The sequence below is a fragment of the Triturus cristatus genome, chromosome 8 (genome assembly GCF_964204655.1).
Source record: "Triturus cristatus chromosome 8, aTriCri1.1, whole genome shotgun sequence".
In the NCBI taxonomy this organism is placed as follows: domain Eukaryota; kingdom Metazoa; phylum Chordata; class Amphibia; order Caudata; family Salamandridae; genus Triturus; species Triturus cristatus.
This window is the reverse complement of record NC_140591.1, coordinates 319,140,502-319,154,094: the sequence shown is the minus strand read 5'-3', so window position 1 is coordinate 319,154,094 and position 13,593 is coordinate 319,140,502. Positions and strand designations below refer to the sequence as shown.

The 13,593-nt window shown below is 42.4% G+C and overlaps 1 long non-coding RNA gene across 1 annotated transcript in view; it reads right to left on the bottom strand.

Moving 5' to 3' along the window:
* LOC146802045 (uncharacterized) overlaps nucleotides 1-6,497 on the bottom strand; it is a 164,891-nt gene extending 158,394 nt beyond the window's left edge. The window contains exon 1 of the long non-coding RNA XR_014967355.1: nucleotides 5,783-6,497. This is a non-coding gene — a long non-coding RNA (uncharacterized LOC146802045). The remainder of the gene's footprint in view (nucleotides 1-5,782) is intronic.
* Nucleotides 6,498-13,593: the final 7,096 nt, after the last annotated feature.

Genomic DNA, 13,593 nt, shown 5'->3' with positions numbered 1-13,593 from the left:
ATATGGTTCTCTCCTAAAGGCATGGTTAATCATATCACAGTTTTGCACAATACTACATAACAAATTATACTAATTCCTAGTTTAAAATCCAAACATCTCTTAGTCCTTATGTCATTTAGGCTTAACTTTTGACCTTTTCACTTCCAAATCCTCAAAACACTTTAAAATCCACACGGGTATGATTCTTAGTCTGTACTCTTTGAAAAGTGGAATTTCCCACTTTTACTAATTTAGAAATACTCCACACATCTCCTGAATGTAAAATAGCAAAACTTTTCCCTAAAGAAGTTATCACAAAAGGACCCATGAATTTCAACCTGTCCTTTTTTGTTATCATTTCCGGTCTTTTTAGCAACACTCTGTCAACCACTTCCCAACTGCTTTCACATGCTCAGTTCTTTGCAGCATAATGTGCTTTATATTTGTTTTGATGTTTCAACCTGCGCAAAGCCAGATGATCACTAGAATGCTGTTCTTCTATTTCACTGCTCAACTTTTACTTCACTGCTCAACTTTAACCAAAGTAGGTTAAGTTTACAGTGAGACTTCCTACCTCTAAGTGCCGCAAAAGTTGATATTGATGTCACACCATTAGGTGTGACCCAATGTGTCCACCAGGTTTTCTCTCAACACATTTTTCAGTGACTTCTTTTTAAGAACTGCACGCTGCGCACAACTCTTCACTATCTTATTCATACTCTCTGCTAGACCATTAGCTTGTGCCAAATAAAGAACTGTCTTAAAGTGAACTACAGACAGTTCTCTCAGGTAACTTCCCATTTCCTGAGACACAAACTGTATCCCATTGTCCATGGCAAGACTTTTTGGAACATCTTCCCTTGAAAACTCCTCCTTCAAGAATTCAAAGGCACACATTTAGTGACCGTCACTTAGATGTGTAATCTATCTACCAGTAGCATGACATATCTGCCATCCTGAGCCAATAAGTCAAACGGACCAGCTATGTCCAAACCCAGTTTGGTCCAAGCTTATACTGGAATCTCAACCGGAGACAACGGAACAGTGTAAGTCTTCTTCGTCTTATCATAGTTTGCACAATGCCAACAATCCTTCACAACTTCTTCCACTTCATGATCCATTTCCGGCCACCATTGTCTTGTTCCTTCCCAAATATCCTTCATGGGCCAAATTGATTAATTTTCCTCTCAAAACTCTTGGAGACACCACGCATTTCCCCCTGAACACCTTCCCTTCAACAATGTGCAACTCATCTTTTACACAAATAAATGCTTCCAAAGTCAACAGTAATTATTTTTTTCCTGGCCATCCTTTCACAATAAACTCTTTCAATACTCCTAAATCCGAATTATTTTAGTTGGCCTCCCCCCTCTTCATCATTCAAGGCTCTTTCACATACCTAACTTACTAATGCACTCTCACAGTTTTCTTCACAATTATCAATTGGTAACCGTCCGCCATACTGTTTTTTGAGCCAGGTACATACTCCAGCATGAACTTGTAAATAGACAATTCCGCAGTCCACATTCTTAACCTAGGAGAAAAATTCTCAATTTTCTGCACATGAAAATCTTGGTAAGTGGTCTATGGTTTGACCTTACCATGAAAGGTTTTCCCCACAAGAAAAGTTTGAAGTGGAGAATAGCCCTATACAGAGCTAACACTTCTCTCTCAATAAGAGAATACTGTTCTTCATCACCTTTCAATGAACGAGAGGCAACAGCCACCACTCTTAACTCCCCATTGACCACCTGATCCAACACTGCACCTAATCCATTGATGCTGGCATCAGCAGACAAATTTGTTTTTTTATTAGCATCAAAGTGTCCCAAAGTTGGTAATTTTCCAATGTTGCCTCACACTCTTCAATCCAGCTGAACTGAGAACCTTTTTTAACAGTACTCTCAAAGACTGAGAAATACTCGCGAAATTCTGAATGAATTTTGAACAGAAGTTTGCCAACCCTACAAATAAACACATCTGATCTTTGTATTCTGGTTTAGAAGCCTGAATTATGCTGTTTGCCAAGCCGATTTTAGGACTTATGTCTTCACCAAAAATAATGTCACCGAAATAGGTCACAGTTGATACTCTGAATTTACATTTCTCTGTTTTTATTACCAAACTTGCATCTTGCAACTGCTCCAGCACATTCCACAAAACCTCATAATGCTCCTGTTGATTTTTTCCATAAACTAATATGTCATCCTGAAAGAATAACACCTTTCTAGACTATCTAGTACCTTCTTCATACATCTCTGGAAACATGCCGCAGCTGAAACAAGATTAAAAGGCATGCGAATGAGCCAGAATGTTCTCAGAGGAGTCACAAACGATGTCAAAGGTCTAGAATCAGGATGAAGCATAACCTGGTGGTAAGAGGAGGACTAGTCCATCACACTGAATATCTGTGCATCTTTAATCAGTGCCAATGTTTCTGAAATGTTTGGCAAAGGCTGCCTGTCCACCCAGATGTGTTTGTTCAATCCCCTCAAGTCTGCATTAATGCACATTTCTTTACCATCATCTTTGGGTGTCAAGAGTATGGGAGCCAACCATTTTGAGCACTCTATCTCTTCAATCACACCTCTTTCCTTTAATTTCTTAATCTCTTGTGCTAATGGAACACTCATCATCTGGGGAATCTTCCTGACTCTTGACACACATGGTACTGCACCATTTTTAACACAATTTTGTGTTCAATCTTTTTCAGTAATCCCAACTCACCGCTTGATACTTTGGGGAACTTTGAACAAATATCATCAGGTAACACCTCATTTGTCATAACTAGCACCTTCTGTCTGGAATTAGGATTAGGTGTTATCCCCATATCTCTCTGATGTCTCCATCCTAAAAGATTATCTCCCCTTCTCGCCACATACACCTTGCCCACTGTTTCCCAATTAGAAAATGGAATCTTCATTACAGAATATTCCAGCACATCTATTTTCATGCCTGCATACCCCCCTGGGTTTATTTTTGGAGTTTATTTTTTGATTTATTGATATTAAAAACAAAATAACATTACAGATCATTAACTTGTCCTATCTCCCCTCCAACACCCCCTAAACAAGGACAGAGATGTGAGTCACACCATGTGCAAATAAATATAAATCCATACATAACAGTGGATTACTTAAACAGCATAGTTGGAACTATTGCATCAAATTACAGCTGATCAGCACCACATAAATATTAAAGAGTATTAATCAACTGTCCCTTCCACATTTTGTTCCGTTTCAGGGTCTCCTATTTCCTGTTGTATCCAGACTTCTACTAAGTCCCATTTCATCCTTCTTCCCTGTTCCACTCCGTTGTAAACCAACCTGTGGCGTACCCCACATAGAGCTCATGCCCACCATAACCATTGCTTTTGTGTGGGCAGTCATCTGGACAGCCATCTTAGTGCTATACATTTCTTTACCACTGTGAGACCTAGTTCCAATACCTACTCCACATATTTAGTGTTTTTATTGCAGGTGAATAGTCTCAGTTAACACATCTGTTTCGTTTGGCTGTATTTGCAATTTGGTTATTATTCCTAAAGTCTGAATTACTTCACCTCAAAAAGCACTCACACATGGACATATCCACCACATGGGAATATAGGTTCTCTGTTTTTCTGCATTTGAGGCATTGTTCTGATCTGGAGGAATCTAGTCTGTGCAGCCACTGTGTTGTGATGTAATCTATATGAACACATTTATAATGTATACGTTTTAGCATTCCATTACGTGTAACTCTCCTGAAGTTACTCAATATAGATGTCCAGTCCCCTTCCCTTAACTCCATGCTCATATGACCTACCCACTGTGTCTTCAGTGTAGTTATATGGGTAATTTTGCGTGGTATTAACAATGAGTAAATTTGAGTGATGAGTTTGCCCTCACCTCCCATGTCTGGGAGGGTCTAGTCAACACATGTGTTTCCTGTTTTCGTGGAAACCCTGCCCAGGCTTTGTGAACAGCCACCACCACACCAGCATATATCAAAAAGCATCCACCAGCTAGCCCCCATTTGTCACAAAACTCCACATAGCCCACCATTCTGCCATCTTCAAACAGGTCTCCCATGTCACATGGGGTATCAATTTCCCCTCAATATCTCAAGAAAGATGTCACCATTGGGATAATCCCAGAGAGTCAGGGAATATGTTGCTGCATTTAGATGTACTCATCCACTTCTCTTTTAGTTGCTTGTACCCATATATATAGAGAAGGGTCTTAACCTGTTAAAGGTATAGCTGTCCGTCGCTTGTAAGGGACTAAGTGCAATGTCATTAGTGTCCATGGTTGTACCAAGCTGCCCAAAATAGGCCTTGAAGTGTTGTGCCTGTAACCCTCCACTATCCCACAGTAGTTTTAGTATCTCATATCCGGAGTTTGTAATGTGATTCCTTCACTACCAAATATTAGCTCCCAGTTTTTATCACCAATCCTAGTATATTGTGATCCATAATTAGCAAGTACCCATACACTTTTCCCATCCACCACAATTTCGCATTCTGCTATTTCAATCGGGTCAGCATCATTTCTCAACCTAAATACAAACTTCTCTTCCAACCAATTCACACCTTGTTGTTTAGACCCTCTACACACCCGAGCATAATGCCCTTACTTACCACATCTTTTGAAAAATGCAAACCTTGCAAAACTATCAGGACTGTTAGAAAGATATCCTTCACTACCACATCTAATATACTTCATTTGTCCATTTTTAGCATTACTTTAAAAATATTTGTTTTCCTCAAATTTCTTATCTTCTTCCTTGTTTTTGATTCCGATACCTCTGCCACCCTCCTTGTCTAAGCGTTAACCTGAATGTTTTACCTCATTCACTGTTCCATCCAATCCCAAGTTATTGTCCTTCCCTTTCTCACCCCGCATTTCCCGTACCCACATACTTGTGTTCTCCATGGCCTCAACAATTGTACTACATCTCTCAAATCAGGGTTCTTCGCAAGTAACTTTTCTTGAACTTTGACATTATTTGTACTTCTCAAAATTTGATCTCTCACCAAGGAATAAACCAACTGTTCTAATTCATAATTGCGGGCCACTGTCTTTAACGCTGCCTCATAACTACCCATTTTCTTTTGTTCCCTTGCAGTCTTGTAAAAAATTTGTGTCTCTCTAAAACCATATTAATTTGTGAGCCAAATAGCTTTTCTAACATCATTACAGACATGTCAAAAACATTGTTAGGTTCCCCTTCACCTTTGCCAACATCCATTTCATCTAGACTCTCGTAAACGTTCCTCCACTCAACTCCCAAGTTATGCAACAAAATGGCTTGTTTGCGAACAGCTGAAAACTTCTCACCCACCATAGCAATCAAATCAAGAATTAAAGATCTGTTTCCATCTTTTCCAGGAAAGATTAGGTTCACCTTTGTCAGAAAGAAAGTGGGGCTGTTCAGACATTGTGGCACTTGACATGATCACAAATACCCTCACTCACCACAGTAATTATGCTATACACTCCCAACACAATAACTATGAAATGTTAATATGCTGTTATACTTGTATACAAATATCACATACAACAACTGCCCAAATGTCCATCAATACGATAAATCAATTATGGCATCAATTCTATAAAACCAATACAAGTAGTAGCTTTGTTAGCAATAACAATATCATGCTGTTTAAAGCACTATTATGACAAAGCTGTGTCTCACGTGTGGATTAGTGAGTCACATTGCTGAGAAAAATGATGCCCACTGTATCAGGTGCATGCACGTGGTGTGCACATCTCTGCGTTCTGTTAAGTGTACACTTTAACTGACCTCAGTTGCTACTCACCATGGTAACCCCCATAACATTCAGAAGAATTTTTTCCGTATAACATATGGTGTGCGCGTCACCGCATGCGCATATCTCCAACTATTTACTTCAGTCAATAAAACTGCAGAATCTTATAAGAAAATATATCTTTTTTTTTCCATCACTTCAACTTTGTGCCAATGTCACAAAGCGTTCTTCATTCCTGTATGGTCTGCGCTTCAAATCATGCGCATACGTGCCCAACAGAATGCTTCAATCAGGAACTGCTGAACAATCGTCACACTGACGTCGCACCAACTTCGTGTCTACTTCCAAGATGGCCACCTCAGTTTGCAGGTTAGTTGTCACGCTGACATGCTGCTCGTCCTCGTAGATGTCCTGCGTTGTGACAAATAAACCCCACCAGATGAATCCAACTCCTGTCCCGATGTCAGCTCTTAGCATTTGCTATGCGTCATCATTTGCCCCACATCTCTGGACACGATTACAGCTCAGTCTGGAAAGTTGCTTGTGGTCGTGATAGCTATCTCTTCCACTCCCAATAAGCCTTCCACTCTGTTCCAAAGCTCCAACACTGTATCTCCACGCACTGCAACTCAGTGAGAGAGAACTCATTGGATGTAAGGTACCTTTCGATATAGAGCGGTACAAAAGGGGGTGGTGATGGACGGAGCATCAGAACCAATCAAACACTCACACCCAGTCAACAGATCTGGGTTTGATCCATCACCGTTCTTTAGCCCACTCTGCCACCCCAGTTCAGACATGGCCATATGCAAATCAGTCTGACCCTGTGCCTCATGGGAACAGTCCAGCCCAAACTGCCAAGCCATGCCTTCCCTGGACCGGAAACAAGCTTCCTAGGACCGGTTTCTGGCATTTTCTTTCGATATAGATACTTGCTACTTTGCACAATGCCTAGTTTCCCCGGTCTGCCGTGGCTTCACACCGATTGAAGCGGAGGGAGGACCACCCATACCTGGCACTTCCGGGTCCTCACTTCCGCCCCGGTTAGCGCTCTAGTCTCCAGGGCCACCTATTTAGGTGCAGGCTGGAGCGGACGCGCAGCAGTCTTCTACTGCTGCTAAGTCAAGCTTTGCTCAAAAGCCACCAGGTTGCTATTGTTTATACCGCCGGCACTTAGATACTCGCAGGTTCGTTTTTTTAAACACTTTTAGTGTTGTTACTTTTTAATATATCTTAATTGCTGCCGCACTATCGCACTTTGTACATGCCCTCACCCTGCACATTGCCTGGCTTCCCTGGTCTGCCGCGGCTTCACGCCGATTGAAGCGGAGGGAAGACCACCCATGGCCGGCACTTCCGGGTCCTCACTTCCACACCGATTAGTGCTCTAGTCTCCAGGTGGGCCTATTTAGGTGCAGGCTGGAGCAGACGCGCGCAGCGGGCACACCTTAGGCAAGGCCGTCTGCGCCCGTCAGCACCTGGACTGGGCCTAGGGCAAGAACCCCTGGCCCTAACACTAAAATCAAGCCCAGACTTAAATATTCAGGGGAGAACCTTCACGCGCTATGGCGGCCAGGGGTAAGCTGTTAAGATCAGAACACCCTCAATGCTCAGAATGTCTCATTAAAATCCCTAGGAGCATTCAGCCGACGCAGAAACCCGATAGAAACTTGGTCAATTCAGGCACGCGTAATATAGAACTCCAGTTAGCGCTTATCAAGGCTAGGTCATTGATTAAACATAAGTATGAAATTGCGGACTTTATCATTGACAATAAGTTGGATGTCTTGTTTGTGACGGAAACCTGGGGCAAAGAAACATCTGATCCTGATTTCAATATTGTGGTTCCTCATGGGCATAAAGTGTTTAGACATGACAGAAAACTAAAAAAAAGTTGGGGGGCTTGCACTAATTCACAGGAGCGAACTTATATCACATTGCTCAATACTATCCTCATCAGATTGCGAGGCCCTCCTTTTTAAAATTACTCCTCTTGAACAAGAGACATTCAAAGGATTATTGATTTATCGAAACAGAAGGGGGATGGGAGCACACTGCTACCTCCCAGCACAGTTCGCCCCTTTGCATCCTGGTACATGCAGTTCAATTTAAATGCTTACTTGAAATTTTGCAGAGTGTCTCACCAAAGTTGGTGCAGGTTAGTGCTGTTAATCTCTAGACACATGTGTTTCTTGATTTCATCCTTCTTCAGTAGAGATAAAACGAAATTCTTCTGGGGTTTGCTGAGAAAGCTGCCACAATCCTCTCAGGTCTCTGTACCTCTCCCTGGAGCACAGGTGCCTCCCATGAGCTCGTCAGCCCAGTGGCTCAAGGGAGCCTTTTTTGAAACAGAAGGGGGGTGGGAGCACACTGCTACCTCCCAGCACAGTTCGCCCCTTTGCATCCTGGTACATGCAGTTCAATTTAAATGCTTACTTGAAATTTTGCAGAGTGTCTCACCTAAGTTTGTGCAGGTTAGTGCTGTTAATCTCTAGACACATGTGTTTCTGGATTTCATCCTTCTTCAGTAGAGATAAAACGAAATTCTTCTGGGGTTTGCTGAGAAAGCTGCCACAATCCTCTCAGGTCTCTGTACCTCTCCCTGGCGCACAGGTGCCTCCCATGAGCTCGTCAGCCCAGTGGCTCAAGGGAGCCTTTTTTGAAACAGAAGGGGGATGGGAGCACACTGCTACCTCCCAGCACAGTTCGCCCCTTTGCATCCTGGTACATGCATACATTTAGGTGCAGGCTGGAGCAGACGCGCGCAGCGGGCACGCCTTAGGCAAGGCCGTCTGCGCCCGTCAGCACCTGGACTGGGCCTAGGGCAAGAACCCCTGGCCTAACACTAAAATCAAGCCCAGACTTAAATATTCAGGGGAGAACCTTCACGCGCTATGGCGGCCAGGGGTAAGCTGTTAAGATCAGAACACCCTCAATGCTCAGAATGTCTCATTAAAATCCCTAGGAGCATTCAGCCAACGCAGAAACCCGATAGAAACTTGGTCAATTCAGGCACGCGTAATATAGAACTCCAGTTAGCGCTTATCAAGGCTAGGTCATTGATTAAACATAAGTATGAAATTGCGGACTTTATCATTGACAATAAGTTGGATGTCTTGTTTGTGACGGAAACCTGGGGCAAAGAAACATCTGATCCTGATTTCAATATTGTGGTTCCTCATGGGCATAAAGTGTTTAGACATGACAGACAACTAAAAAAAGTTGGGGGGCTTGCACTAATTCACAGGAGCGAACTTATATCACTTTGCTCAATACTATCCTCATCAGATTGCGAGGCCCTCCTTTTTAAAATTACTTCTCTTGAACAAGAGACATTCAAAGGATTATTGATTTATCGTCCACCAGGCCCAAGAAGTAGCTTCTTGAATAATTTCCATCCTATATTAGAATTAGGTCTTCAATCCAAATGCTTGACTATTTTAGGTGGTATGAATTTCCATCTTCAAACATTAGCAGACAGAGCTACGCAGGAGCTTCTCGATATTATATCAGGACTAGGACTCCGACAGCTTGTACAATACCCCACGCATCAAGCAGGACACACTTTAGATGGTCTTTTTACTAATAACCCTGCCATTTCCATTACATCCATTCTCACTCTAACTTGGTCTGACCACTATGCTATTCTATTCAGATACAATCTGCCTCAATCTAATACTACTAATACGTCTAACACCAAGTCCATTGGGAGATCTTGGCATAAAATTGACCTGAGCTTGCTGGAATGCCAGTTAGTACAAAGTCAACCGGATCCGGAATTGGAAGTAGAGGTCTCAGCCAGAAATTATACTACTTGGCTAGAGTTCAACTTTGCCAAATTAGCACCTGTTACAATGATTAATACAAATAGAAAGACCCCCTCTGCCCCCTGGTTCTCTGAAGCCCTAAGGTTAGATAAACACGCCTGCAGGAGGCAAGAAAGAATTTGGCGGAAAAACTATGAAGCACTAGAAAAAGATCAGTATAAATCTATGTTGGCAGACTACAAGAAAAAGTTAATTGCTGAGAAGAGCCAATACTTTATGTTGCAAATAGAGAAGGCAGCTAATTCCAGCAAGGAACTTTTTCAGACCATAAAAACCTGACTACAGCTATAAAGGATGATTCCGCCAATTGTAACCAAGATTTTTGCAACACACTTGCCCAATCTTTTAAATCAAAGGTGGATCAAATATATGATCAGTTTGCCAACCACAAATCAAACGCTAATGCTACAGAACAGGAAACTAGAGTCAAAGCGCCTTTTTTAAACTTTACCCCTACTTCCCCGGACGATCCCTGCCCTCCCAGGATTCCTCAAAACGTAGCTATCTAGTATGTTCAATCAGTTGCTTTCGCAAGGACTCATCCCTACCATGTGGAAACAGGCCTACATAGTGCCGCTCTTAAAAAAATACAACTTGGACATAACGGACCCGGCTAACTACCGTCCTATTGCGAGGCTCCCGCTTCCCGCAAAAATTGTTGAGAAAATAATAAATGTTGAACTCTCCACCTTTATTGCAGACAATCAAATCCTAGACCATAGGCAGTTTGGATTCAGAGCGAGTCATAGTACCGAGACAGCTCTGATAAAGACCACGGAGGAAATTCGCATTGCGCTGGATGGCGGAGGGTCGGCGGCCCTTATTCTCCTCGACCTGTCCGCGGTGTTTGATACCATGGACCATACTTTTCTGGTCAAATAACTAAAGACCATAGGTATAGGAGGAAAGGCCCTTTCCCTTTTAACGTCGTTCCTATCAGATAGAACTCAAACAGTTCAACTGGGCAATTTTAAGTCAGCACCTCATTGAGCTCTACGCTTTTTAATATATATGTTTCTGAACTGGCTCCTCTGATCAGAAGTTTTGATCAAATTCCCACCTCTTATGCCGATGACAACCAGTTAGGTATCTCAACAGAAGACAAGGATGTTAATTATTCCATCAAACTTCATGACTGTAAGGTCACTCTGAGCAACTGGATGAGTAGGCAATGCTTGAAGTTGAACTCAAGCCAAACTGAGGTGGTGTTGTTTGGAAATCTCTTTCCACTGCGGTCGCCAGCTAGGTAGCCAGACCCTCCTACACCAGTAGGCAAAGCTAAAAATGTGGAGGTCATTATAGATGAGAAACTCAATTTTAAGTCTCAGCTCTCTAAGGTGGTGTCCTCCTCATTCCTTACTATTAGAACTTTACGTAAGATTATCCCATTTAGCCCTAAAAATACAAGAAAAACTGTATTGACCTCCCTGGTTTTATCAAAATTGGATTATTGTAATGGCCTATATATCAACCTACAATCCAACCTACTCAGAAGCCTGCAGGCAGTACAAAATGCCGCTGCTAGACTAGTCCTAGATGTTCCCAAATATCAGTCCATCAGGGCAGGGATTCAGGAATTGCATTGGCTGCCAGTTGGTCAGCCTGTTAAATTCAAGGCTCCCTGCATCACACATAAGGCACTTTACAGAGAAGGCCCACAATTTCTTTGGGATTCTTTCAGTTGGTATTCTCCAAATAGACCGTTACGCTCAACCAATGCCTACCTGATGCCCACCTCCAGATTTAAAAGGACGAACTCGGGGGGAGGAGTTTCAGTTACAGTACTATCAAGGAATAGAACTCCCTTCCACTTTCTCTTAGAAGGACTTACTCCCTGCTTGAGTTTAGAAATCTACTCAAGACATGGCTTTTTAGAAACTAGCTTTTCCTGACACAGCATGTAGAACCGGAAGCGCCTAGACACCCACGGGTATTCGTGCGCTATACAAATAACATAACATAACATACCTTATTACGTTCAGGTTTACACATAGGTCCTGTATACATTTTTAGAGGCTGGTGGTTAATCAATCATTCTTCAGCCAATCATCGCCAATGTTATGTTCATGAATAAAGACATTACCACTTGAAGAATTTATTAAAATAAGAAGTGCACACCACCAACCCTTCAAGACCAAGATCAACTTCCAACTGACTCCTGTTTAGTTCAAACCCCCAGAACTTTCAAATGGCATGGAACCTTACATTACAAGGTGACATGTATAACATTCCTTCCTCCTTTCCTAGCAACAGGTCATAACACAGTGACAGGCAAGAAGGCCATTATTTAGGATGGGAAATATTTGATTAGTGAGAGTGGATTATCTCTGTTGGTAGGGGCTTAGGTGTAAAAGAAAACAATAAACTGGTGAGCCACAGAGGCTCAACTCTAGGAAGCACATTAAAGCCAATCGGACAAACTAGTTTCTGAAAAGACATATCAGTTGCTCTGGAACGTGTTGTCTCCATGGATCTTAGCTCATTTTGCTGGGACTGGACCGCATTTTCCAGAGTCCATGATTCAAGCTTGCTAAGGGCCTTGTAAACTGTGGCAGATGGCTCAATGGTGACTGGGGAGGCCCAGGAGAGTGGAGTCAAAAGATTACAGAGCTCAGCACTTCAGAAGCAAAGTGGAAAGAGGTAGAACATTCTGGAAGAGTTGAAAAATTCTGCAAACAGCTGGAGTGTTCCAGACGCTTCCTGTTCGGTAGGATGTTTAAGGGAAACAATGGTTCTGATGTGGCCAAAAGGTCCAATACAAAGTGACCTTGTGGGTGACACTATGTTAGGATTGGAGACAACTAGTTTTAAAAAATTCAAGGGAGTGGTAAATATACAGAGGGACATGTAGATCAATGTATGACTGTTATTTATTTTCAAAACAATAGTATTCAGGTGCTCACACAGGTAAGTGACAAAAAAGCATGACGTGAGAAGTGAGGGTGACTTAAAAACAGAAACATCACATTGACAACAATATTGGAGACTCCTCAAGAGTTTACAGAATGTAAGGAGTTCCTGTTGTAGGGGGTCGATGGCGTTTCGATCTCAATTATTCAAGATCATCTTCAGGACATACAATAAGTGAGCAAGTAGGTCCGGTCAGGGACGGTGCAGTATGATAGGAATGAAAAGAAAGCGCGATCAATACTTCTTAATTACGCCCTCACCTCATCAGCCAGGCTAGCTTGACTCCAGTGGCAAGGCGAGCCCGGGACCCATGTCTGGGCGTAGCCAGGTGGGATGGGGATGCTCCATTAGAAAATGCTAAATGGCTTTGTTCATATGGGTTTTGGGTTCTACAATATAGCTGTTTTACCTACTAGTCCACTGGGTGCTTCCCGGCCTCTGGTTGTTTTCTGGTGCCTTTGGGACTAGATACCATTATCTCCTCTGAGGTACCCAGTAACCATTGGCATCCTCGCCAGTGTATTCTTTTTAGTGTAATTCCTGCATATATTACTAGTCATAGTGTCATTGTTCTTTCAGGGCCTTCAGCTCCAATTCTGAGATTCTTTATTACAATGCCATCAATTCCGGATGTGCAGAAGGAATCTCCTGTGACGGACGCTCACTGGCGTGGAGTGTTTCTCTTTCTTCTTCCAGTACCCTTAAACCCTCTTGCTTGGTTCAGGACTGAACCGGGAGAGATGTGTCACAGTTCTGCCTCTCAGGAATTCCTTAAGAGGAAAGACTTACTGTCTGAATTCAGAGCATGGCTCTCCCTTTCAGGAACAGGGAAATTCCTGTCAGTAGCTCATTGATAAAAAGAGGTATAAAAAGGTCAATGGGAATCCCACCTCTTACAAAAGAAATTCAATTCTACTATTGCTTTTTAAAATCAAGAACGTACAATTGGTAGAGAAGACCGAAAGTCCTTATGCTGTGACTGTCCTACTGTCCAAGCATTCTATTTTGTCCCTAAAACAAACAAATCCCTTTTAATCCCCCCAGGACCTCCTATCATTCCTGGGATTTGGCAGTCACTCAGAGAATCTTTCTAAATATCTTGCACCCTTTCTCATCCCATATGCT